Source organism: Gymnoscopelus braueri, assembly GCF_963280865.1.
Source record: "Gymnoscopelus braueri genome assembly, chromosome: 6".
Classification (NCBI taxonomy): Eukaryota; Metazoa; Chordata; class Actinopteri; order Myctophiformes; family Myctophidae; genus Gymnoscopelus; species Gymnoscopelus braueri.
The window spans coordinates 13,395,441-13,422,326 of NC_137607.1; the positions used below are offsets into that span (position 1 = coordinate 13,395,441).

At 40.7% G+C, this 26,886-nt stretch overlaps 2 long non-coding RNA genes across 2 annotated transcripts; both read left to right on the forward strand.

The window, feature by feature from the left end:
* The first annotated feature begins 8,837 nt into the window (after positions 1-8,837).
* Positions 8,838-10,567, forward strand: LOC308087209. The gene is made up of 3 exons (XR_013933292.1): positions 8,838-8,897; positions 9,322-9,387; positions 10,487-10,567. It is a non-coding gene; the product is annotated as an uncharacterized lncRNA (long non-coding RNA).
* An 11,076-nt stretch (positions 10,568-21,643) lies between these two features.
* Positions 21,644-23,383, forward strand: LOC308087449. The gene is made up of 3 exons (XR_013933336.1): positions 21,644-21,703; positions 22,131-22,196; positions 23,303-23,383. It is a non-coding gene; the product is annotated as an uncharacterized lncRNA (long non-coding RNA).
* Positions 23,384-26,886: the final 3,503 nt, after the last annotated feature.

The window sequence follows — 26,886 nt, forward strand, 5'->3', positions numbered from 1 at the left end:
CGTATCCCAGCTCAGGCAACACGTCAAATATGGGGACGCATATTCGCAGGCATCACAAAGACATTGATCTGGCCGGTAAAAGGATGACACAGCCAACAATTCCAGGCTCATATAGAGCCAAACTCCCACATCTTTCGACCCGCGCTCAACAAATAACGAGCGCAGCTGGGATGTTAATAGCATTAGACATGCGACCCCTTTCAGTGGTGGAGAACGCTGGGTTCAATCATTTGATCAGTGTCCTAGAACTAGAAAGAAGAAAATGTGAACATGCTCATCTTCTTGAAGAAGAATTTGAAAATAAAAAGTGAATAGTATGGCGTAGCTTATTATTCACATTTCTTGTTTGTTAAAGCTCTTACCTGTTCAAACAATGTGAACATACTTTAAGAAGTTTAAGAACATGTAGCCAAATAACAGAATAACAAATTTGGATCCTTTTTTCTTAAATCAATTTTGTATTATTTATTTAGATTTTATTTAGTTATAGAGCTTCACAAGAATGTTGTTGTTGTAAGGGCATAAAACCCTTTTTGTTATTCTCATTCTCATTTGATGTTATTCAAATAAAAGAGACTTATTGAGAAACATGTGTTTTTCTTTACAAATCAAGACAATAGCCTAAATTAATAATCATATAGCCCTCAAAGCTGAAAAAAAGGACGTTTTAAAAATATATATCGTATCGAAAATCGAATCGAATCGTGACCTTAATATCGAAAGTCGAATCGAATCGTGGAATAGGCGTATCGTGACACCCCTACATTCTACCAAGACGACCCGTGCTATTAAAATAGCATGGGTCTGCTGGCGGAGACTTGTGCTCCGAGGAGCACATTTTCTAGGTTTTATATTTGGTGAGAGGGGAAATATGTTGCATGTTATTGTTCATTCTCAGCCAAGTATCTTGGTCTTCATGCAGTGATTACAGTAAACCTCGGCCTTGCGCTGTCATGCTGGAATAAAAAAGACCAAAAGAAAAGAACATTTCATGTAAGTCCCTAGAAATCCAGTAGCTCACATCTCCATCTGAGATATTTCCTCGGAACAGTGCCTCCTTAATTGGTACAGATATCCCTGTGTACTGTATGTGGCCCTAGAGTGAAGGAGTATTTCAATGACAGGTGAGGAAGGTGCTAGTCAGAGGACAGGACAGGAAAGGTCTGCAAAGGAAGAGGTAGTGCACAAGAATGGGAAATACACAGCAAGAGGAAGTGCATAGGAAGAGGAAGAATGCAAGGGTACAGTAATAGGCATCAGTCACAGAAGAGAAGGCAGTTGTGGGTTAAACTATCTCTCTCTCAACCACAGTCATCATATCTGGACATAGATCATAATGTATCAACCACCACTTCCAGATTAGCATCCATAGATAATATCAAACAATTAAGGCTGATGTAAATGCATTGCAAGTGCTGCAGGTGTCCTAGGGAAGCTGAAGGAACAGAAAACATTGGTTGTAGGTGAGGTGCAGACAGGAAGGCCCTGAATGATTCCCTCGACACAGAATATGACGGACGTACGGAAGCAGCTCAAAGTAAAGACCAATGATACGGGAGGGTACAGTAGATCGTACAGTATATGTGTTGTGTTCAGAGCGGAGAGTCCCGCGAGGAAAGGAGAGGAGGGGGGTCCCTCGTCCGGGTCCGTTGCGCTCTCTACAGACACCTGCTCCTGCCGGTGCCCTCCATGGCGTAGCCGGCAAAACACAAGTACACCGCCACGTCCCCGAACTGGAACACGGTCCCCCACATCACCCCGTTGGCCACGTGGAGAGGTGGGCCGCAGGACACCCCTGTACAACAGCCCAAATGGAACCATCCATGATACTGGCTAAATCTCTCATGGTCATGTACTGAGGTCATTTTTTCAGTCTTTTGTCTCTAGTACTAAGAGACAGAGATTCATATAGAGGCGGTCATACAAGGTACTAGTAGTTATCAGAAATTCTCATACTTTACACAATCCAGCATGATTTTGCATGTTTGTCACTGGACCAGTTCAAAATGCTCTAACTTAAGATATGGGGTTTGACAACTAACCACACCCTTCTGCTGAACGGCTAGAACATGTGTTAACTCTACCTCTGCATAATATACTATACTAATGAAGAAAGGTGCACTGCCGAGCGAGGTTCTGCATGAGCTGTTTGTGAAGGTAAACTGCATCTCATATATTTCTCATATTTCGCCGTGCTCATGAAGACAGTGAGGTTCATGCCCAGTGACGCCAACACATTGAAATTTGAGTTTCCTTTAGTACCTCAACGACATTCTGAAAGGATTGCGCCACACAGAGATAAGAGAGGGCAGAGAAACAACATGCAAATGCATATCACAATGCAACACAGCAAGCAAAACAGCAGCACCATAGCTACCATTGTGTTCTGACGTGTCTCAAGAAAGAGCAGGAGATTATCTAACAGCTAGGGTTGCCATAGCAGCTGCAGGTGCAGCCCATAATTAGGCTAGCATGCACGAGACATTGCTTGTTGCATTCACATCCATAATGATTCTATCTCCAGAGGAGAGTGTGAGTCAATAAAGTGGAGAGATGAGCAAGTACTGAAGGTAAGAGGCAGATCAAAGTGAGGAGTCATGCTCAGTGCAGAGTACTAGAATAAAGACACTGTTAAGTATAGCATGATGTGATGTGACACTTGAAAATCAATCATGCACATTGTACCACACTGACACTATCTGTATACTATAGGGCTACCATTGTTCCCTCTGTGATTTGTTCACAGAGGCCTCCAGTGCTGATTAAATTCATGTAATTATTACCTAGCTGTTGTTTTGAAACCCCACAGACTTGGGTTTTTCTGATTACCCAGTTCTATTGCTGTAATACTCTTGGTTCATGTGTCTTGGTGTTGAGTCACACTGCTGTCAGTCTGTGGAATGTGGATCAATATGCTATTTCAAGCTTTGATTAATCCTTCATCTACTGTTATTTGTCTGTGCATCATAAAAAATATGTGGTACATGATTTAATCAATTATAAAAACAATCACTTTTAATAAAAAGATCTATTTTTGGAAAATAACTGAAATTTAATTTAGTTAAACACCATCCCTATTCTGGACATGTTATGAGCCTGCAGATCAGTTATTTCCATTTTGTTGTGCAACACTTGATGTACAGTTTAAAAAGAGAAATAAAGAAGCGCTGCAAGGATCATTCATTGGCTCTGATAGATAGGTGCTCTTTGGTGACACAGGTAGGAACATATGAACAAAAAAGGGGTTTCCAAAGAAGTACTGCTTGCCAAAAAGGTGTGAACTGCAGACTTGCATAGAAAACAATTCCAAGGCACTCCTTCTTAAGTGAAAAAATATATAGATTTATTTAGAGCGAGGCAACAGAATACGACCAACGCGTATGGACCTAGCAGGTCTTCATCAGGGCCTGTCTCAACTTGATGTACATTGTAGGGCTTAAGTTCATTCTAATCGATTTAGAAAAAAGGAAACAGATGGCTAACTGACTTGCTAACTGCCTACACTACATTTTGTGTTTGTATTTCGTATAATAAAATGTAATGTCTCTCTCTCTTTCTTTCAGTCTAACTGCTCTGGATGGCATAGAGGAGGTCTTGGGGCTCAAGGGTGGGGAGACCCTCCTGGTGAACGCAGCAGCTGGGGTAGTTTGTTTAATTGTTTGTTTGTTTGTTTGTTTGTTTATTTGGATCCCCATTAGCTACTACCTTAGCAGCAGCTACTCTTCCTGGGGTCCACACAGAAATAAATTACATTGCATTACATTCAAATGTGGGCTCTGTGGTTGGCCAGATCGCCAAGCTCAAGGGCTCTAAGGTGGTGGGCTGCGCAGGCTCCGATGCCAAGGTGGTCTTCCTCAAAGAGCTGGGCTTTGATGAAGCCTTCAACTACAAAAGTGTGACGTCACTGGACCAGGCCCTGAAAGACGCCTCCTAAGATGGATATGACTGCTACTTTGAGGATGTATGCATTCGTCATCGATTACACATACATGTTGCTTAAAGGATCTACACCATGAATTTAAAACATAATAATACTATTTAATATCATATTGTTTATGTCCCTCAAACGTTTTTCAAAAGGTTTGAGCCTAAATCAAGCCTCAGATATACTCATTCCAACTTACTTCTCTCTGGCTTATAAAGCACTTTCACCTGAAATACCACCTTGTCCTGTTTGGCACGGGGCGCTATTGAGCCAGTTTGTATGCATGTTATCTCCTGGTTCTGTGTGGGAAACGTTTTTTTTTTTTTTAAATAAGAGAAACTTCCAAGAGTTGGTTGGAACTGAAAAACGGGAGGGATTGTACCCTGACGTGACGTCACGTCAGGGTGCAAATCAGTTTGGCCTGTTTTGAGACCAATTTACAGAAAACCCCAGATTTGCTGTGAAAGCCTGAGTGTTCAAACTGGGGTATTTTGGGGGATAGAAGAGAGGTAGGGGAGACACAAAAAAGAAGAAAACTTTAAAATTCATGGTGTAGTCCCTTTAACTGTCATCAGCATTAAACAATCTTGGGATGTATTTGTTGATAAACAACAAGTGTCTTTTATAGGGTTATTGGGACGTTTTTCCTATTTAGGGATACATAAAGGGTGTTAATATTTTTTGAGAATCCTACTGATAATCTTTTTCTTGACGGCAGGTGGGAGGGCCTTTCTCCTGTGTTGCCTTATAGACCAATTATTTGTTTACTAACATTGAGACTTGACGCACAGGTGATTGTTTCACGCAATCAATTCTCAACCTGTTGTTTTGGAGTGAGCTGGTTTCAGCACACCCCAAACCCCTCTTGTGTGTTGGCTAGTGAGGCGCGTCCTAGCGAGACCTGATAGAATGGGTTTCATTGCGCGCATACTGGTTGCACGCATACTGGTTCTTATCAGTGTGACGTCGTCTGTTAAGGGGTCTATAGCCACAGATGAAAAACATACAGGGAGCACAGATGGATTTGAAAACATGCCAGCTGCTTTCATGGGATTGCTAGTAAAACAAGACCAGGAGACCTGGTTCTGCGTCTGGCAGAACCAGGAACCAGCCTGTGTCTATGCCCATGTATGGACGAAAGGGGGACAGACTTTTTTGGCTGGGGCCGGAGGACAAAGTGACCATGCCCATGTATGGACGAAACAGGTACAAAGCCTCATGTAAGCCCGACCCCTTGGGTCTGGCAAAAAGAGAAAACAAAGTCTAATCCCACCAAGGATCAAGACACTTTCAAAAACAATATTGTAGTACTTACTGGAGATTTTACACCCACATTAATACACCTTTAACCACTTAAGCCCTATTATATCGTTGCTGTCGGGCAGAAATCTTGTATCTCCATATATACTTTGTATGTGTTTTCGTAAATTAACTTCCTACTTCACACATGGGCAGGGCAACATACGGCCCGGGGGCCGGACCCGACCCTTTGACCATCTCAATCCAGCCTTTATTAAATCCAGCCCAGGATTTAAAAAAAAAAGAAGAAACTGCCCCCCTAATCTATAAATCTACATTTTAGAAGGCTGCCATATGTTAATGGTTTTGAGACAAATGAATTCCTCCATCCGTATGTAAAACTAATGTTTTATGTTTATAATGTAACAGTGAAACAGTCTGCTGTGAGACCATAATGAATGCAATGTGAATGCAATGTGTTTTATCAGTGACCTATGGAGTGGTGCATATCAGATAAGATGAGATACGGCATTGACGTGGATTGTTTTACGTAGTCTTTTCATTGTAACCTCGTACAGAGTACACCAGAGTGATACAAAAAGAAAAAGATCAACATTTTGTAACTGAAAATTCTTGTTGTTTTAACATCATTCAGCACCATGTGTTTCAAGTTTCAATTCAATTGTACAATGTGTGGCCCTTCACTCATTTTATTGAAGTCAGTATGGCCCTCTGGAAATAAATGCTGCCCACCCCTGCCCTACTTCATCATACAAGAGTATTTCACAAAAATAGTGAAAATAGCGATCTACATCTCACGACGCATCGCAAAGCGCGGTGAGCTTGCACATCTGCTATTTTCACTATTTTAAAATGTTTTTAAAATAGTAATAAAAGAGGAACAGTTTTGGACATACAGTACATAGTTTCCACCCGACAGACACAATATACTTCGTTGTACTGTATGATGAATAGCCAAAATAGCCGACCTACAAGCTCACAATGCCTCGCAATGAAATGCGCTGTGAGCTTTAAACAATGTTTTCACTTATAACACATGCCCAAAATAAGGACACCTGGTAGAAAGTGGGTAAACTCTCACTACACCAAATAAACAGTATTATGTGTTTTTGTCAAGGTAACAAATGTTAACTCTGTTGACTTATATTTGTTATACCATGTAATGTTTGTGATAGTTGCTAGGTTTAAGGTCTACCTACCTACTATCTTAGTTACTGTACTTTGTAGCACACTTGTTTTCTCATAAATATAATTACTGGACCACTTACTATTCATCCAGTTGAGTCAAATATGAAAGTTTATTGAGTGCCTTTCTATAAAAAAAGAACTTTGTTTTTCATACAACTTCTCCTGTCTGTCTCATGTCATTCAAATAAACTTCTAACACTTACATTGTATCTTGGCCTCTCATCAGCCCCACTGGTTCTAGACTAGAGAACAAGTTAATACTAACTGTATAACTTTGTGTAGAGCTTCATTTGTATATGTTTGTGAATTATCATTCTGGGAAAAGGAGAAAACCCTTTTTTTTTTTATCTCAAACATAAAGCACCCAGTGTACTGGCCTTAGGTTGCCTACTGGAGGTTTTTGTTTGATCAGGAAAAAAAGAGGCTATTTTTATACACTGATTATAAGTCTGTGGTCTTGTTTCCATGGTTGAGGATGTTGCTACTGCTACTCTATTGTCAAGGAGAATGTGAGATGTGTTTGATGAGCTCAAGACATTGGCTACTGTTCAAATTTAGGAAAACGTTAACGTAATGTGGGACTAAATAATACTATACTACAAATACTTTCATTGCCATTGGACATTATGCAGCTTCATTCATAATTCAGTCTCTAACAGTAGACCAGAGGAATGTGTCAAGTCATAGTGACTAGAATGAGGAAGAGCCTCCCTGCCGTGCAGCTCTTAACACACAATCACATTCATGATGCAAACTGCACTTTATAATAGAAGACAATTACATTTATATTCATTAACCACTTACCCCAGCATAGTATTGTGGGGAAAGCTTTTACTGAAAATAGCAGATCGACAAGCTCCACGTTCATTTGTGAGCTTGTCGATCGGCTATTTTCAGCTAAAGCTTTGAAAGTTAGTATTGAGCCCTGAGGGACTCCGGTTACCCATATGGGTTTAAGTGGTTAAGAGCTGAAACATCCGATTCATCTTCATCTCTTCATGTATCTGGAAAATGAAATCTTTTTTTTTTTTTTTACAAGCATGGTCGTATGGCGATTGGTTGATCAAACAAAGGTTGATCATTGTGATCATTGATTGGTGATTGATTTCATGGTGATTGGCGAGCTGCCAATGATCAAAGTGCATGCTGTGGTGTTTCCTCAAAGGGGAGGTTCTGTAGTAAGTGTCATAAAGCAACACAGGCAGACAGACAGGATCACTCTACCTCTACTCCCAGCCAGCAGTCTGATCATCATCATCCAGAGAAATACCATCATCAGTCACCATGGTTCGTGAAGTTAAAGACCTGGTGAGTGTTTAGCTATTGTTTATGTTCATATTTCGTTCTGTCATTGTCACATCCAGTAAGACGTTTTGGTTCAGGCTCAGGCAGTGCAATTGTTTAGAATATATAGGCGCCAATTTGTTCATTTGTTTCTATTTCCAGAGTTGAGTGTGTGTTTTAGTTATGATATCACAAAATAAGTAATACACCAATTGTGTTCTAAACACAATGTTTAAGTTTTTAACAATGAATACATCTTCATTTCATGTTCCATATTTACTGTATGCCAGACAAAGAATGGTTTGCAAACTTGTATGAGCCAGAAAGAAGGTGTGTAAATGTCACAAATATAAAGTGGACAATGTGGATTTGAGTGGGAATGTATGCCTATAGGTGAATTGATGATCTGTCTGTCACCCATAGTATAATAATGTTTGACATTCTCTAGGACTCTTTCCGTGCCATCCTGGTGGAAGCTGGGGACAAGCTAGTGGTGGTGGACTTTACAGCCACATGGTGTGGCCCCTGCAAACAGATTGCCCCTCGCTTCAAGGTGAGAGATCAGATGATTGTGATCGCAGAGTTGGAGCTCATCGATAGCATAGATAGACTTAATCACTTAAGCCCTGTTTTTAGACTCCTTCATACAACTGTGTTGCATGAAAATAGCCAATCTATAAGCTTGTCACTGAGCAATATGTTGTGAGCTGGTAGATGTGCTATTATTTCTCTATTTTTGAAAGATTTTGCCTATGTTGTATTCACCCAAAATGTGGACGCCAGGTTGAAAGTGGTTTAGGATGTAGAATGGACTGGAATTGAGCCAAAGAAGACAGAACCAGCTTGGGCTCAGATACTGTAGCTGTTGTTCCATATTTTCATTATTACTTATCTTTTGAGTTCACTCCATCAAGATTTGAAAATCCATAAAACTTTGTAATAAACAGTCTGGGAAATCCAGACAATGCCTACTTTAAATGAAAACCTCTGTAGACCCCTTGACATTATTTAACCAGGGAATTGTTTGAATTTGTTACTAAAATATTTACATACATAAATGATATACTGTTTTGCCATCAGGTCTACATGCCTCTTTTTTTTTTACTGGGTCAGATCAAACATCTACAGTATATCATCAACCAATTCCATGCTGATGTAATCTTTTCTCCCATAGGAACTGGCAGAAAAAGCAGAGAACAAGAACGTAGTCTTCCTGAAGGTCGATGTGGATGTGGCAGCGGTAAGTCAGTGTGTTTTACCTATACAGCCCACCAGTTTCTGGCAACAATAAGGCAAGAAATAGGCTGTGCAGTTGCTCAACATCTAGTTTAGTTTTAGTTTATTTTCTGTGGGTGTATGGGCGCAGCACAACAAGAGAAAATATCGATTTCTTGCTCCTCACAGTGACATGCTTATTTTCCTCTTTAATTATCTCACCAAACCGTGTGGTTGTGGTTCTGATTGACATTGTGTATAATGCTGCTATGGCAACCATCGTCTACGTTGATACTCCTGTCATCAACAAGCGGAACATGTGGAAGTGAACGCAACAGCGAATGCAACTAAGATCTAAGAACTCTATACTGGCCATGCTTCCAAGGTGAAAGGTCTTCGTTTTAATGTCTGACAAGCATTTTCACCGTCTCTCTCTTCTCCCTTCTCAGGACGTGTCAGCAGAATGTAAAGTCAAGTGTATGCCCACATTCCAGTTCTACAAGAATGGAAAGATGGTAAGCTATTTAGTTGAAGTATGTGTTCAGGAATAACTCGCAAGCCAGACTGTTGCCTCCCACAATTTCACAGTGCAGTACATACAGTCTGGAGCACGGAAGCTCTGAAAATGATCAAAGGATAAAGTGGATGTGACGCCTCCTCCCGCTTCCGTTTCGTCACGATTCGTTCTCATATAAATTTAAATAATTGAAGCATACATAGCTTGCTGCTTATCAAAAATTGAAATTGCAATATAAAATGTAGAGTTATTTTAAAATTGTATTTTTGTGAACGGAGTTGACGAGCAGATGACAGCTTCCGTTCTCGGTAGTTCCAGACTCGTATTCGGAGATTGAGGAATAGTTGTCTGGCTACGCGTGTCTTAAGGAATAATCATCAGTTATTTGAGCAGTGGAGACTGGAAGAAAACATAAATTAAATGTGTTTTCCTTTTTCGTTTAACTGTTATACAGCTTTGTTGAATACTCTATTCTTATTTGGTCAATCAAGGCGTGCTCTCTTTGTTGGCATTGCTGTGGAAGCAGGTAATCTTTGGCTAATAAAAGCATCATTTTGCATTAGAATAAAGTAGGCGTATAATAAGAGGGATACTGTACAAGGGTGACCCAAGACCGTCAAAGCGGTGGGGGTCCTTTTCAGGCCAAGGACCCCTTAGCTGAGAGAGAGATGAAGCAGGGACCCCCTACTACATTGTATACAATTGTGATACAGACTAAACCTTTTCATAGATTTCATAGATAGCTTCATATACTTTTATCAGTGTTGTGTAAATTAATGTTCCTTTTATTTGAACGTTTATTTCAGAAATACCACTTAAACCCTCAGTACTTAGTAAACTTGACCTTTGGCTCTGTACTTGGTTTGCTCCTTTTTCCCTCTACACCAAACGTATTTGCCGTAAATAGCTGATCTACAACCCCTTTGAGCCTGTAGATCGTGTGAGCGTGTAGTTTCCCTCAGTATAGGGATGCTAGGGTTCAAGTGGTTCATGTAAAAAGGATGATCCTATCACACAAAGATTTGCCGAGCCCCCTGTAGTAACTCTGAGGACCCCCTGTTGAAGACCCCTGACTTAATGCATTATTTTCTTTTTAGGTTGAGGAGTTCTCTGGGGCCAATTATGACAAGCTGGTGGAGAAAGTGACAGCTCTACGTTCATGAGAGAAAGCCCTTCCACCCATCCCAATGCACCTCAACTGTAGAGGAACGGGAGCCAACGGGAGCCAAACATTGTTTGTTTTCCTGTATGTGCACCATGTGAACATTGGTTATGGTTTCATTAAAAACAACCATTTTTAGTCTGAATGGTTGGCTGCATGTCACCCCCCCCCCCCCCTCTGCCCTCAGGTTCCTGTCACTCTGCTGTCCCATTTGAATGGAGGGAAAACATTTTAGTCCTGTTTTATGTCTCAGAGGATTGATGATGGGATTTTTCCTCTGTATGTCATCCTCATTTGGTGGATTTAATAAATGAAAATAAGTAACAGACCTAATGCTTTTGCTTTTCATGTGTGAATTATGTTAATTCGGTTCATTTAAGCTGGCACTGCAGCTTGCATTATGAACGAAATTTTAATTTAATGCTTAGTTAGTACAATATGAATGCCTATCTGCATGGCAGAGCTCGTATGCCATGTGGGCTAAACAACACGCCAACAAGTGAACACCAATATAAAACATGTTTGGTGCTAAAGGATAATGTAGATATCGAGGAGTGCTTTACTGATGTCACAGTGACTATGCACAGCCTATCCCCACCAGACCCCAATTATCATTTCTCTGAAACAAGAGGGCAGGAAATGTTATCAATTATTCAATTTTACTTTCAGTCTGAGTATTAGGACTGTAGCCATATGCTCCTGGCATCTCTTTTTGGCACAAGTTCATCTTGAACGTGCTGTACTGGAAACTGGAAAAGCCAAAGACTCCTCAGCACTCACCACTTGTAAATAGGATTCTGACTGGTCAGAGGGTGCTGCACCCTACTGTAACATTGATTAGTGTACTCGAATAAAAAATGTAAATAGACTTTAGAAAGAATACAAAATATACAAAACTAACTAAAATGACAAATCTCTTTAGTTTTATTTCTGCTATTTTACCCTTAAACTATAGTTTTAGTCTTTGTCAATTTGGTCAACTTTGGCAACACAAGCAGGCATCGGTGCCTATGTTAAGTGAAACTGGGATGTCTACATGACTGAGACATTTACCTATTGTGAACTTCTTAAATCTTCCCTCTGACAAATACCTCCTGTATTATAATGTAATACTAATAATACTGAAACTAATAAAAACAAACTAGGGCTTAACATCTTTAAGGGCGTGGTCACACCAAAGTTTAATTCTACCTATGAGGGCTGATTTTTGCAGATATCCGCAAATGGCAACAAACCGCTCGGTTCGCATTGAAAAGCATTGGCAGAATCCGCCCTCATATACAGTAGGTAGAATTGAACTTCGGTACGACCACGCCCTAAACCATAAAAACTGAAACTAGCGAACACACTCATGAATCTGACAAAACAGAAAACAAAAGTAATCTATAATAAACTACCAACAGGTAACCTGACCACAAAAGATATTCATAACATTGCGAGAACACGAAAATGGGAGAGGGAGCATTTCATTAACAATCCTAAGTGTCATTCTTTTTGACACCTGTTGAAACCACGGGTGTTATTTTGTTTTACATTTATCAGTAAAGAAGCTTTTTTAAGATATTTTATGCTTAAATAAAAATGTAGTATATAATAGTTGCCATCCTAGTAGTAATATAATAGTAATAATAGTTTACACATATACACTGGACAATCACATCAACAGTTTTTACACATCATACAAGTATATAGCAGCATATATTTAATACTGTGGAATTTTCTATATGAAAAAATACAGCTTTATTTTACAAAATGGTTCTTGTTTTGCTTCTTCGGGAGATGAGAATGAATGGTTTACAATTGTGACTGTATTTATACAAAATTTCAATTCATAGGACTTGAGTGCTGAGTGGCATCTTAGAAATGATAGTATCCAGATCTCCTCTTCCTGTGGGTGGGGGAGAGACGATGCGAAATGCCAGTAAACATTTAACTTGGCTCAAGTGAGCTTCACTCTGAATGTTGGGACTATATGTCTACTCATCGATATCTATCTACGTATACAAAATGCTAAATGGCATATTTCCAAGTTAATCCACTTCACACAAGTACTGTACACTGTGAGGAGGGAAGACAAGGAAGTAAACTGAATTAGTGCTGTGCATGCGTGTTACCTCGAGCAATCATGGCCGGTCCACCCTTGACTGCAGTGACATCTATTCGGCCTGAGGCACCGCCCTCCATTCCTACACGGTGATGAGCATACAGCTGTGAACATATTAATGGCCACAGGAATGAACATGTTCTCATTTAACTACAGTACAATTATGGTGTTTCCCTTTAAAGGCTTCTCAGACTTGAATGATGTTCTACTACTATAAGTGTATTTGTTTCAGTATTGACCTCCTGACAAAACAAAGCTGTCCTGACAAGCTGTATTTCTACGGCAACACGATGACACAGTAGTGTACACCAACTCAGATCAGAGCCTTCCTCACCAAGGAGTCTACCCAGCTCCTTATCCAAGCCTCAGTCATCTCCTTGTTTCAATACTGCAACTCTCTCCTTGTGTAGCAGAGCTGAAAGTCTAATATCCCACAATTGTGATGACCAACAAGGCAATCAAGGACACGACACCCCCACCTCGAGGATATGATCAATCCCTACACCCCTTCTCGCTAACTAAAATCAGATAACTCAAGACGTCTGTCCCTTTCTTCCCAATGACACCCTGGTCAACACTCCTCCTTGCTCCCCAGCTGTGGAATGACCTCTGCCTCCTTACATATTTGTTACACTCTCCTACAATATTCTAAGGAAGAGAAGGGGTACAAGGTAAAATGTGTACTAAACTCTAATCTTTACCACATTTACTCTTTTGACACTTGATTGACACACTGATTTACAACTGAACAATTTTCTTTTTTTCCCAGCCATTTTTGTTCAGCTGTACGTGTATACATGTAGCTCAGCTAACAGCCAAAGTCACACATGTATGCATCACACATACACACACTCACCACTGTGACATCGCGTTCCCGTCCAGCCCGTGGAACACTCTCACTGGTAAGGTGCCACACAGCACCCTCCGTTCAAGCATGGCAGGATGCAGATTGCTATGATAGGAAGAAAGAAACGAGAGACAGAAATAAACAGAAAACCATCGTGACTCATTTCTCTCTCTCTCGTTCTTTCATTCTTCGTTATAATTTCCCAAGGAAACCACAAACTATTTCACAACATAGACAGGAAAGAGGAAAGGAGAGGAGGGGAGTTCCTTGTCCGTTGCGCTCTCTACCTCTGCAGGCATGGGGCGTCCATCTGCTCTTCTCCAGACACCTGCTCCTGCCGGTGCCCTCCATGGCGTAGCCGGCAAAACACAAGTACACCGCCACGTCCCCGAACAGGAACACAGGCCACCGGCACCACCCCGTTGGCCGCGTGGAGAGGTGGGTCGCAGGACATCCCTGTACAACAGTACTCATGTCATGTACTGAGGTAATTTTTTCAGTCTTTTGTCTCTAGTACTAATTCAGAGATTCATATAGAGGCGGTCATACAAGGTACTAGTAGTTATCAGAATTCTCATACTTTTCACGATCCAGCATGATTTTGCATGTTTGTCACTGGACCAGTTCAAAATTCTCTAACTTAAGATATGGGGTTTGTCAACTAACCACACCCTTCTGCTGAACGGCTAGAACAGCTAGTGTTAACTCTACCTCTGCATAATATACTATACTAGTGAAGAAAGGTGCACTGCCGAGCGAGGTTCTGCATGAGCTGTTTGTGAAGGTAAACTGCATCTCGAAGACAGGGAGGTTCATGCCCAGTGACGCCAACACATTCAAATTTGAGTTTTCTTTAGTACCTCAACGACATTCTGAAAGGATTACGCCACAGAGATAATAGAGGGCAGCGAAACAACATGCAATTGATGCAAATGCATATCAAAATGCAACACAGCAAGCAAAACAGCAGCACCGTAGCTACCATTGTGTTCTGACGTGTCTCAAGAAAGAGCAGGAGATTATCTAGCAGGGGTTGCCATAGCAGCTGCAGGGGCAGCTCATAATTAGGCTAGCATGCACGAGACATTGCTTGGTGCATTCACATCCATAATGATTCTATCTCCAGAGGAGAGTGTGAGTCAATAAACAGACATGCAAAAGTGTCACTTTTCAGCTACAGTCACCTTTTTGAACCCAAATAGGGCAATTGTGTGACACCTGACCCGAAAGAAAACAACATGTTGTCACCTTTTTCACCTCGGGGCTGTTTGCATGCCTGAATAAAGTGGAGAGATGAACAAGTACTGAAGGTAAGAGGCAGATCAAAGTGAGGAGTCATGCTCAATGTAGAGTACCAGAATAAAGACACTGTTAAGTATAGCATGATGTGATGTGACACTTGAAAATCAATCATGCACATTGTACCACACTGACACTATCTGTATACTGTAGGGCTACCATTGTTCCCTCTGTGATTTGTTCACAGAGGCCTCCAGTGCTGATTAAATTCATATAATTATTACCTAACTGTTGTTTTGAAACCCCACAGACTTGGGTTTTTCTGATTACCCAGTTCTATTGCTGTAATACTCTTGGTTCTGTGTCTTGGTGTTGAGTCACACTGCTGTCAGTCTGTGGAATGTGGATCAATATGCTATTTCAAGCTTTATGATTAATCCTTCATCTACTGTAATTTGTCTGTGCATCATAAAAATATGTGGTACATGATTTAATCAATTATAAAAACAATCACTTTTAATAAAAATATCTATTTTGGGAAAATAACTGAAATTTAATTTAGTTAAACACCATCCCTATTCTGGACATGTTATGAGCCTGCAGATCAGTTATTTCCATTTTCTTGTGCAACACTTGATGTACAGTTTAAAAAGAGAAATAAAGAAGCGCTGCAAGGATCATTCATTGGCTCTGATAGATAGGTGCTCTTTGGTGACACAGGTAGGAACATATGAACAAAAACGGGGTTTCCAAATAAGTACTGCTTGCCAAAAAGGTGTGAACTGCAGACTTGCATAGAAAACAATTCCAAGGCACTCCTTCTTAAGTGAAAAAATATATAGATTTATTTAGAGCGAGGCAACAGAATACGACCAACGCGTATCGACCTAGCAGGTCTTCATCAGGGTCTGTCTCAACTTGATGTACATTGTAGGGCTTAAGTTCATTCTAATCGATTTAGAAAAAAGGAAACAGATGGCTAACTGACTTGCTAACTGCCTACACTACATTTTGTGTTTGTATTTCGTATAATAAAATGTAATGTCTCTCTCTCTTTCTTTCAGTCTAACTGCTCTGTATGGCATAGAGGAGGTCTTGGGGCTCAAGGGTGGGGAGACCCTCCTGGTGAACGCAGCAGCTGGGGTAGTTTGTTTAATTGTTTGTTTGTTTGTTTGTTTGTTTATTTGGATCCCCATTAGCTACTACCTTAGCAGCAGCTACTCTTCCTGGGGTCCACACAGAAATAAATGACATTGCATTACATTCAAAAGTGGGCTCTGTGGTTGGCCAGATCGCCAAGCTCAAGGGCTCTAAGGTGGTGGGCTGCGCAGGCTCCGATGCCAAGGTGGTCTTCCTCAAAGAGCTGGGCTTTGATGAAGCCTTCAACTACAAAAGTGTGACGTCACTGGACCAGGCCCTGAAAGACGCCTCCTAAGATGGATATGACTGCTACTTTGAGGATGTAAGCATTCGTCATCGATTACACATACATGTTGCTTAACTCTTTGACTGCGGACGACGCGATAACGCGTCAAGTGCTACTTTGTCCAGTTGGCCGTCGACGCGCTCGACGCGCTGGACGCGCGTTCATTGTTTAATCTCTGATTGCGCTATGCTGCTTAATATTCAATGTTATTCTCGAGTTCTACTTACTTCACGGACATCTGCATCCGGTTTCATGGCCTGGATTCCGTTTCCGGTTTTTGATTTTTTTCCCCAGTCATTTTCGTCCAAAATAGGTAAATAAACGATTTTTCACACGGTATAACGGACAAACGGACAGCTTCTCTTCTATAATCTATGGTCTGGGTGACGATCAGTCATCGCCGTCGTATATCACAACGTAATTTTCGCTGATCAAAACAATCTGGGTGACGTCACATCCGTTTTCATGTTTTTCCTTGTCTAATCTATGAAGAAGGGTGAGAGAGACCCAACGACATGATCACGCTGTCATGTGCTGCTCTCTGCTGGCGGATTTGTGCTGGGTCTTTACATTATGTGTCCTTAAATTATTTTCATGAGAAAAATTCAAAATATAAAAATAAAAAAACACGAAAATTGCTGGCACTGGGGGAGTACTTTATGAAAATACTCTGGCAGTCAAAGAGTTAAAGGATCTACACCATGAATTTAAAACATAATAATAATATTTAATATCATATTGTTTATGTCCCTCAAATGTTTTTCAAAAGGTTTGAGCCTAAATCAAGCCTCAGATATACTCATTCCAACTAACTTCTCTCTGGCTTATAAAGCACTTTCACCTGAAATACCACCTTGTCCTGTTTGGCACGGGGCGCTATTGAGCCAGTTTGTATGCATGTTATCTCCTGGTTCTGTGTGGGAAACGTTTTTTTTTTTAAATAAGAGAAAAGAAAAAACTGAAAAACGGGAGGGATTGTACCCTGACGTGACGTCGCGTCAGGGTGCAAATCAGTTTGGCCTGTTTTGAGACCAATTTACAGAAAACCCCAGATTTGCTGTGAAAGCCTGAGTGTTCAAACTGGGGTATTTTTGGGGATAGAAGAGAGGTAGGGGAGACACAAAAAAGAAGAAAACGTTAAAATTCATGGTGTAGTCCCTTTAACTGTCATCAGCATTAAACAATCTTGGGATGTATTTGTTGATAAACAACAAGTGTCTTTTATAGGGTTATTGGGACGTTTTTCCTATTTAGGGATACATAAAGGGTGTTAATATTTTTTGAGAATCCTACTGATAATCTTTTTCTTGACGGCAGGTGGGAGGGCCTTTCTCCTGTGTTGCCTTATAGACCAATTATTTGTTTACTAACATTGAGACTTGACGCACAGGTGATTGTTTCACGCAATCAATTCTCAACCTGTTGTTTTGGAGTGAGCTGGTTTCAGCACACCCCAACCCCCTCTTGTGTGTTGGCTAGTGAGGCGCGTCCTAGCGAGACCTGATAGAATGGGTTTCATTGCGCGCATACTGGTTGCACGCATACTGGTTCTTATCAGTGTGACGTCGTCTGTTAAGGGGTCTATAGCCACAGATGAAAAACATACAGGGAGCACAGATGGATTTGAAAACATGCCAGCTGCTTTCATGGGATTGCTAGTAAAACAAGACCAGGAGACCTGGTTCTGCCAGACGCAGAACCAGGTCAGCCTGTGTCTATGCCCATGTATGGACGAAAGGGGGACAGACTTTTTTGGCTGGGGCCGGAGGACAAAGTGACCATGCCCATGTATGGACGAAACAGGTACAAAGCCTCATGTAAGCCCCGACCCCTTGGGTCTGGCAAAAAGAGAAAACAAAGTCTAATCCCACCAAGGACACTTTCAAAAACAATATTGTAGTACTTACTGGAGATTTTACACCCACATTAATACACCTTTAACCACTTAAGCCCTATTATATCGTTGCTGTCGGGCAGAAATCTTGTATCTCCATAAATACTTTGTATGTGTTTTCGTAAATTAACTTCCTACTTCACACATGGGCAACATACGGCCCGGGGGCCGGACCCGACCCTTTGACCATCTCAATCCAGCCTGCCAAGTCATTAAAAAAAAAAGAAGAAACTGCCCCCCTAATCTATAAATCTACATTTTAAAAGGCTGCCATATGTTAATGGTTTTGAGACAAATTAATTCCTCCATCCGTATGTAAAACTAATGTTTTATGTTTATAATGTAACAGTGAAACAGTCTGCTGTGAGACCATAATGAATGCAATGTGAACGCAATGTGTTTTATCAGTGACCTATGGAGTGGTGCATATCAGATAAGATGAGATACGGCATTGACGTGGATTGTTTTACGTAATCTTTTCATTGTAACCTCGTACAGAGTACACCAGAGTGATACAAAAAGAAAAAGATCAACATTTTGTAACTGAAAATTCTTGTTGTTTTAACATCATTCAGCACCATGTGTTTCAAGTTTCAATTCAATTGTACAATGTGTGGCCCTTCACTCATTTTATTGAAGTCAGTATGGCCCTCTGGAAATAAATGCTGCCCACCCCTGCCCTACTTCATCATACAAGAGTATTTCACAAAAATAGTGAAAATAGCGATCTACATCTCACAACGCATCGCAAAGCGCGGTGAGCTTGCACATCTGCTATTTTCACTATTTTAAAATGTTTTTAAAATAGTAATAAAAGAGGAACAGTTTTGGACATACAGTACATAGTTTCCACCCGACAGACACGATATACTTCGTTGTACTGTATGATGAATAGCCAAAATAGCCGACCTACAAGCTCACAATGCCTCGCAATGAAATGCGCTGTGAGCTTTAAACAATGTTTTCACTTATAACACATGCCCAAAATAAGGACACCTGGTAGAAAGTGGGGAAACTCTCACTACACCAAATAAACAGTATTATGTGTTTTTGTCAAGGTAACAAATGTTAACTCTGTTGACTTATATTTGTTATACCATGTAATGTTTGTGATAGTTGCTAGGTTTAAGGTCTACCTACCTACTATCTTAGTTACTGTACTTTGTAGCACACTTGTTTTCTCATAAATATAATTACTGGACCACTTACTATTCATCCAGTTGAGTCAAATATGAAAGTTTACTGAGTGCCTTTCTATAAAAAAAGAACTTTGTTTTTCATACAACTTCTCCTGTCTGTCTCATGTCATTCAAATAAACTTCTAACACTTACATTGTATCTTGGCCTCTCATCAGCCCCACTGGTTCTAGACTAGAGAACAAGTTAATACTAACTGTATAACTTTGTGTAGAGCTTCATTTGTATATGTTTGTGAATTATCATTCTGGGAAAAGGAGAAAACCCTTTTTTTTTATCTCAAACATAAAGCACCCAGTGTACTGGCCTTAGGTTGCCTACTGGAGGTTTTTGTTTGATCAGGAAAAATCAAATTATACACTGATTATAAGTCTGTGGTCTTGTTTCCATGGTTGAGGATGTTGCTACTGCTACTCTATTGTCAAGGAGAATGTGAGATGTGTTTGATGAGCTCAAGACATTGGCTACTGCTCAAATTTAGGAAAACGTTAACGTAATGTGGGACTAAATAATACTATACTACAAATACTTTCATTGCCATTGGACATTATGCAGCTTCATTCATAATTCAGTCTCTAACAGTAGACCAGAGGAATGTGTCAAGTCATAGTGACTAGAATGAGGAAGAGCCTCCCCGCCGTGCAGCTCTTAACACACAATCACATTCATGATGCAAACTGCACTTTATAATAGAATACAATTACATTTATATTCATTAACCACTTACCCCAGCATAGTATTGTGGGGAAAGCTTTCACTGAAAATAGCAGATCGACAAGCTCCACGTTCATTTGTGAGCTTGTCGATCGGCTATTTTCAGCTAAAGCTTTGAAAGTTAGTATTGAGCCCTGAGGGACTCCGGTTACCCATATGGGTTTAAGTGGTTAAGAGCTGAAACATCCGATTCATCTTCATCTCTTCATGTATCTGGAAAATGAAATCTTTTTTTTTTTTTTTACAAGCATGGTAGTATGGCGATTGGTTGATCAAACAAAGGTTGATCATTGTGATCATTGATTGGTGATTGATTTCATGGTGATTGGCGAGCTGCCAATGATCAAAGTGCATGCTGTGGTGTTTCCTCAAAGGGGAGGTTCTGTAGTAAGTGTCATAAAGCAACACAGGCAGACAGACAGGATCACTCTACCTCTAGTCCCAGCCAGCAGTCTGATCATCATCATCCAGAGAAATACCATCATCAGTCACCATGGTTCGTGAAGTTAAAGACCTGGTGAGTGTTTAGCTATTGTTTATGTTCATATTTCGTTCTGTCATTGTCACATCCAGTAAGACGTTTTGGTTCAGGCTCAGGCAGTGCAATTGTTTAGAATATATAGGCGCCAATTTGTTCATTTGTTTCTATTTCCAGAGTTGAGTGTGTGTTTTAGTTATGATATCACAAAATAAGTAATACACCAATTGTGTTCTAAACACAATGTTTAAGTTTTTAACAATGAATACAGCTTCATTTCATGTTCCATATTTACTGTATGCCAGACAAAGAATGGTTTGCAAACTTGTATGAGCCAGAAAGAAGGTGTGTAAATGTCACAAATATAAAGTGGACAATGTGGATTTGAGTGGGAATGTATGCCTATAGGTGAATTGATGATCTGTCTGTCACCCATAGTATAATAATGTTTGACATTCTCTAGGACTCTTTCCGTGCCATCCTGGTGGAAGCTGGGGACAAGCTAGTGGTGGTGGACTTTACAGCCACATGGTGTGGCCCCTGCAAACAGATTGCCCCTCGCTTCAAGGTGAGAGATCAGATGATTGTGATCGCAGAGTTGGAGCTCATCGATAGCATAGATAGACTTAATCACTTAAGCCCTGTTTTTAGACTCCTTCATACAACTGTGTTGCATGAAAATAGCCAATCTATAAGCTTGTCACTGAGCAATATGTTGTGAGCTGGTAGATGTGCTATTTCTCTATTTTTGAAAGATTTTGCCTATGTTGTATTCACCCAAAATGTGGACGCCAGGTTGAAAGTGGTTTAGGATGTAGAATGGACTGGAATTGAGCCAAAGAAGACAGAACCAGCTTGGGCTCAGATACTGTAGCTGTTGTTCCATATTTTCATTATTACTTATCTTTTGAGTTCACTCCATCAAGACTTGAAAATCCATAAAACTTTGTAATAAGCTGTCTGGGAAATCCAGACAATGCCTACTTTAAATGAAAACCTCTGTAGACCCCTTGACATTATTTAAGCAGGGAATTGTTTGAATTTGTTACTAAAATATTTACATACATAAATGATATACTGTTTTGCCATCAGGTCTACATGCCTCTTTTTTTTTTTACTGGGTCAGATCAAACATCTACAGTATATCATCAACCAATTCCATGCTGATGTAATCTTTTCTCCCATAGGAACTGGCAGAAAAAGCAGAGAACAAGAACGTAGTCTTCCTGAAGGTCGATGTGGATGTGGCAGCGGTAAGTCAGTGTGTTTTACCTATACAGCCCACCAGTTTCTGGCAACAATAAGGCAAGAAATAGGCTGTGCAGTTGCTCAACATCTAGTTTAGTTTTAGTTTATTTTCTGTGGGTGTATGGGCGCAGCACAACAAGAGAAAATATCGATTTCTTGCTCCTCACAGTGACATGCTTATTTTCCTCTTTAATTATCTCACCAAACCGTGTGGTTGTGGTTCTGATTGACATTGTATATAATGCTGCTATGGCAACCATCGTCTACGTTGATACTCCTGTCATCAACAAGCGGAACATGTGGAAGTGAACGCAACAGCGAATGCAACTAAGATCTAAGAACTCTATACTGGCCATGCTTCCAAGGTGAAAGGTCTTGGTCGTTTTAATGTCTGACAAGCATTTTCACCGTCTCTCTCTTCTCCCTTCTCAGGACGTGTCAGCAGAATGTAAAGTCAAGTGTATGCCCACATTCCAGTTCTACAAGAATGGAAAGATGGTAAGCTATTTAGTTGAAGTATGTGTTCAGGAATAACTGGTCTCGCCAGCCAGACTGTTGCCTGCCACAATTTCACAGTGCAGTACATACAGTCTGGAGCACGGAAGCTCTGAAAATGATCAAAGGATAAAGTGGATGTGACGCCTCCTCCCGCTTCCGTTTCGTCACGATTCGTTCTCATATAAATTTAAATAATTGAAGCATACATAGCTTGCTGCTTATCAAAAATTGAAATTGCAATATAAAATGTAGAGTTATTTTAAAATTGTATTTTTGTGAACGGAGTTGACGAGCAGATGACAGCTTCCGTTCTCGGTAGTTCCAGACTCGTATTCGGAGATTGAGGAATAGTTGTCTGGCTACGCGTGACTTAAGGAATAATCATCAGTTATTTGAGCAGTGGAGACTGGAAGAAAACATCAGTATTAAATGTGTTTTCCTTTTTCGTTTAACTGTTATACAGCTTTGTTGAATACTCTATTCTTATTTGGTCAATCAAGGCGTGCTCTCTTTGTTTGCATTGCTGTGGAAGCAGGTAATCTTTGGCTAATAAAAGCATCATTTTGCATTAGAATAAAGTAGGCGTATAATAAGAGGGATACTGTACAAGGGTGACCCAAGACCGTCAAAGCGGTGGGGGTCCTTTTCAGGCCAAGGACCCCTTAGCTGAGAGAGAGATGAAGCAGGGACCCCCTACTACATTGTATACAATTGTGATACAGACTAAACCTTTTCATAGATTTCATAGATAGCTTCATATACTTTTATCAGTGTTGTGTAAATTAAAGTTCCTTTTATTTGAACGTTTATTTCAGAAATACCACTTAAACCCTCAGTACTTAGTAAACTTGACCTTTGGCTCTGTACTTGGTTTGCTCCTTTTTCCCTCTACACCAAACGTATTTGCCGTAAATAGCTGATCTACAACCCCTTTGAGCCTGTAGATCGTGTGAGCGTGTAGTTCCCCTCAGTATAGGGATGCTAGGGTTCAAGTGGTTCATGTAAAAAGGATGATCCTATCACACAAAGATTTGCCGAGCCCCCTGTAGTAACTCTGAGGACCCCCTGTTGAAGACCCCTGACTTAATGCATTATTTTCTTTTTAGGTTGAGGAGTTCTCTGGGGCCAATTATGACAAGCTGGTGGAGAAAGTGACAGCTCTACGTTCATGAGAGAAAGCCCTTCCACCCATCCCAATGCACCTCAACTGTAGAGGAACGGGAGCCAAACATTGTTTGTTTTCCTGTATGTGCACCATGTGAACATTGGTTATGGTTTCATTAAAAACAACAATTTTTAGTCTGAATGGTTGGCTGCATGTCACCCCCCCCCCTCTGCCCTCAGGTTCCTGTCACTCTGCTGTCCCATTTGAATGGAGGGAACATTTTAGTCCTGTTTTATGTCTCAGAGGATTGATGATGGGATTTGTCCTCTGTATGTCATCCTCATTTGGTGGATTTAATAAATGAAAATAAGTAACGGACCTAATGCTTTTGCTTTTCATGTGTGAATTATGTTAATTCGGTTCATTTAAGCTGGCACTGCAGCTTGCATTATGAACGAAATTTTAATTTAATGCTTAGTTAGTACAACATGAATGCCTATCTGCATAGCAGAGCTCGAATGCCATGTGGGCTAAACAACACGCCAACAAGTGAACACCAATATAAAACATGTTTGGTGCTAAAGGATAATGTAGATATCGAGGAGTGCTTTACTGATGTCACAGTGACTATGCACAGCCTATCCCCACCAGACCCCAATTATCATTTCTCTGAAACAAGAGGGCAGGAAATGTTATCAATTATTCCATTTTCCTTTCAGTCTGAGTATTAGGACTGTAGCCATATGCTCCTGGCATCTCTTTTTGGCACAAGTTCATCTTGAACGTGCTGTACTGGAAACTGGAAAAGCCAAAGACTCCTCAGCACTCACCACTTGTAAATAGGATTCTGACTGGTCAGAGGGTGCTGCACCCTACTGTAGCATTGATTAGTGTACTCGAATAAAACATTAAAATAGACTTTAGAAAGAATACAAAATATACAAAACTAACTAAAATGACAAATCTCTTTAGTTTTATTTCTGCTATTTTACCCTTAAACTATAGTTTTAGTCTTTGTCAATTTGGTCAACTTTGGCAACACAAGCATGGAGGCATTGGTGCCTATGTTAAGTGAAACTGGGATGTCTACATGACTGAGACATTTACCTATTGTGAACTTCTTAAATCTTCCCTCTGACAAATACCTCCTGTATTATAATGTAATACTAATAATACTGAAACTAATAAAAACAATCAAAAACAATAACATCTTTAAGGGCGTGGTCACACCAAAGTTTAATTCTACCTATGAGGGCGGATTTTTGCAGATATCCGCAAATGGCAACAAACCGCTCGGTTCGCATTGAAAAGCATTGGCAGAATCCGCCCTCATATACAGTAGGTAGAATTAAACTTCGGTACGACCACGCCCTAAACCATAAAAACTGAAACTAGCGAACACACTCATGAATCTGACAAAACAGAAAACAAAAGTAATCTATAATAAACTACCAACAGGTAATCTGACCACAAAAGATATTCATAACATTGCGAGAACACGAAAATGGGAGAGGGAGCATTTCATTAACAATCCTAAGTGTCATTCTTTTTGACACCTGTTGAAACCACGGGTGTTATTTTGTTTTACATTTATCAGTAAAGAAGCTTTTTCAAGATATTTTATGCTTAAATAAAAATGTAGTATATAATAGTTGCCATCCTAGTAGTAATATAATAGTAATAATAGTTTACACATATACACTGGACAATCACATCAACAGTTTTTACACATCATACAAGTATATAGCAGCATATATTTAATACTGTGGAATTTTCTATATGAAAAAATACAGCTTTATTTTACAAAATGGTTCTTGTTTTGCTTCTTCGGGAGATGAGAATGAATGGTTTACAATTGTGACTGTATTTATACAAAATTTCACTTCATAGGACTTGAGTGCTGAGTGGCATCTTAGAAATGATAGTATCCAGATCTCCTCTTCCTGTGGGTGGGGGAGAGACGATGCGAAATGCCAGTAAACATTTAACTTGGCTCAAGTGAGCTTCACTCTGAATGTTGGGACTATATGTCTACTCATCGATATCTATCTACGTATACAAAATGCTAAATGGCATATTTCCAAGTTAATCCACACACACAAGTACTGTACACTGTGAGGAGGGAAGACAAGGAAGTAAACTGAATTAGTGCTGTGCATGCGTGTTACCTCGAGCAATCATGGCCGATCCACCCTTGACTGCAGTGACATCTATTCGGCCTGATGCACCGCCCTCCATTCCTACACGGTGATGAGCATACAGCTGTGAACATATTAATGGCCACAGGAATGAACATGTTCTCATTTAACTACAGTACAATTATGGTGTTTCCCTTTAAAGGCTTCTCAGACTTGAATGATGTTCTACTACTATAAGTGTATTTGTTTCAGTATTGACCTCCTGACAAAACAAAGCTGTCCTGACAAGCTGTATTTCTACGGCAACAAGATGACACAGTAGTGTACACCAACTCAGATCAGAGCCTTCCTCACCAAGGAGTCTACCCAGCTCCTTATCCAAGCCTCAGTCATCTCCTTGTTTCAATACTGCAACTCCCTCCTTGTGTAGCAGAGTGGCTCACAGCCTCAGCCTGATGGCCTGAAAGTCTAATATCCCACAATTGTGATGACCAACAAGGCAATCAAGGACACGACACCCCCACCTCGAGGATATGATCAATCCCTACACCCCTTCTCGCTAACTAAAATCAGATAACTCAAGACGTCTGTCCCTTTCTTCCCAATGACACCCTGGTCAACACTCCTCCTTGCTCCCCAGCTGTGGAATGACCTCTGCCTCCTTACATATTTGTTACACTCTCCTACAATATTCTAAGGAAGAGAAGGGGTACAAGGTAAAATGTGTACTAAACTCTAATCTTTACCACATTTACTCTTTTGACACTTGATTGACACACTGATTTACAACTGAACAATTTTCTTTTTTTCCCAGCCATTTTTGTTCAGCTGTACGTGTATATGTCACAGTACGTTTGGAGAACCAGTACGATTGAAGACAGAGCGCTCGTTTTTAGGCACGGGGCTCCTTCGGGGCGAGGCGGGGCTTTTCGAGACAGGGTTTATTAGCGAGGCTCGCGAGGAGGAGAAGGAGGACGCGGCGCTGCGAGGCGGGGGTTTATTACGCGAGGCTCGCGAGGAAGAGGAGCCTCCTCCTCCTCCTCCTCCTCGCGTAATAAACCGTCCCGTCCTCTCCTTCTCTCCTTCTCCTCCTCCTCCGAGGAGGAGAAGGAGAACGCGGAGAGGCGGGGCTTTGATGCGCCGACGCGGACCTGTCTTTTGTTGTTCCCCCCCACATAGCAACCAGGAAGCTACGCTAGGGGAACCATAATATCTATGAGGGGAACGCTGAACACGCGTTCACACGCACACGCTTGTCCATGACGGAGGCGCGCCGCCTTAGTAGAGCTTGAGGCCGAGGAAGCACGCCCTCGCGCCTCCAGGCGCGAGTGCCCGCGCTGACCGGCCGATGCTCTACTAGTCGACTCAGCGCCGTTTGAATTGTAAACCGATAGGGACAGAATAGTTCTTTTCATGGATCACTGTGTGTGTGTGTGTGTGTGTGTGT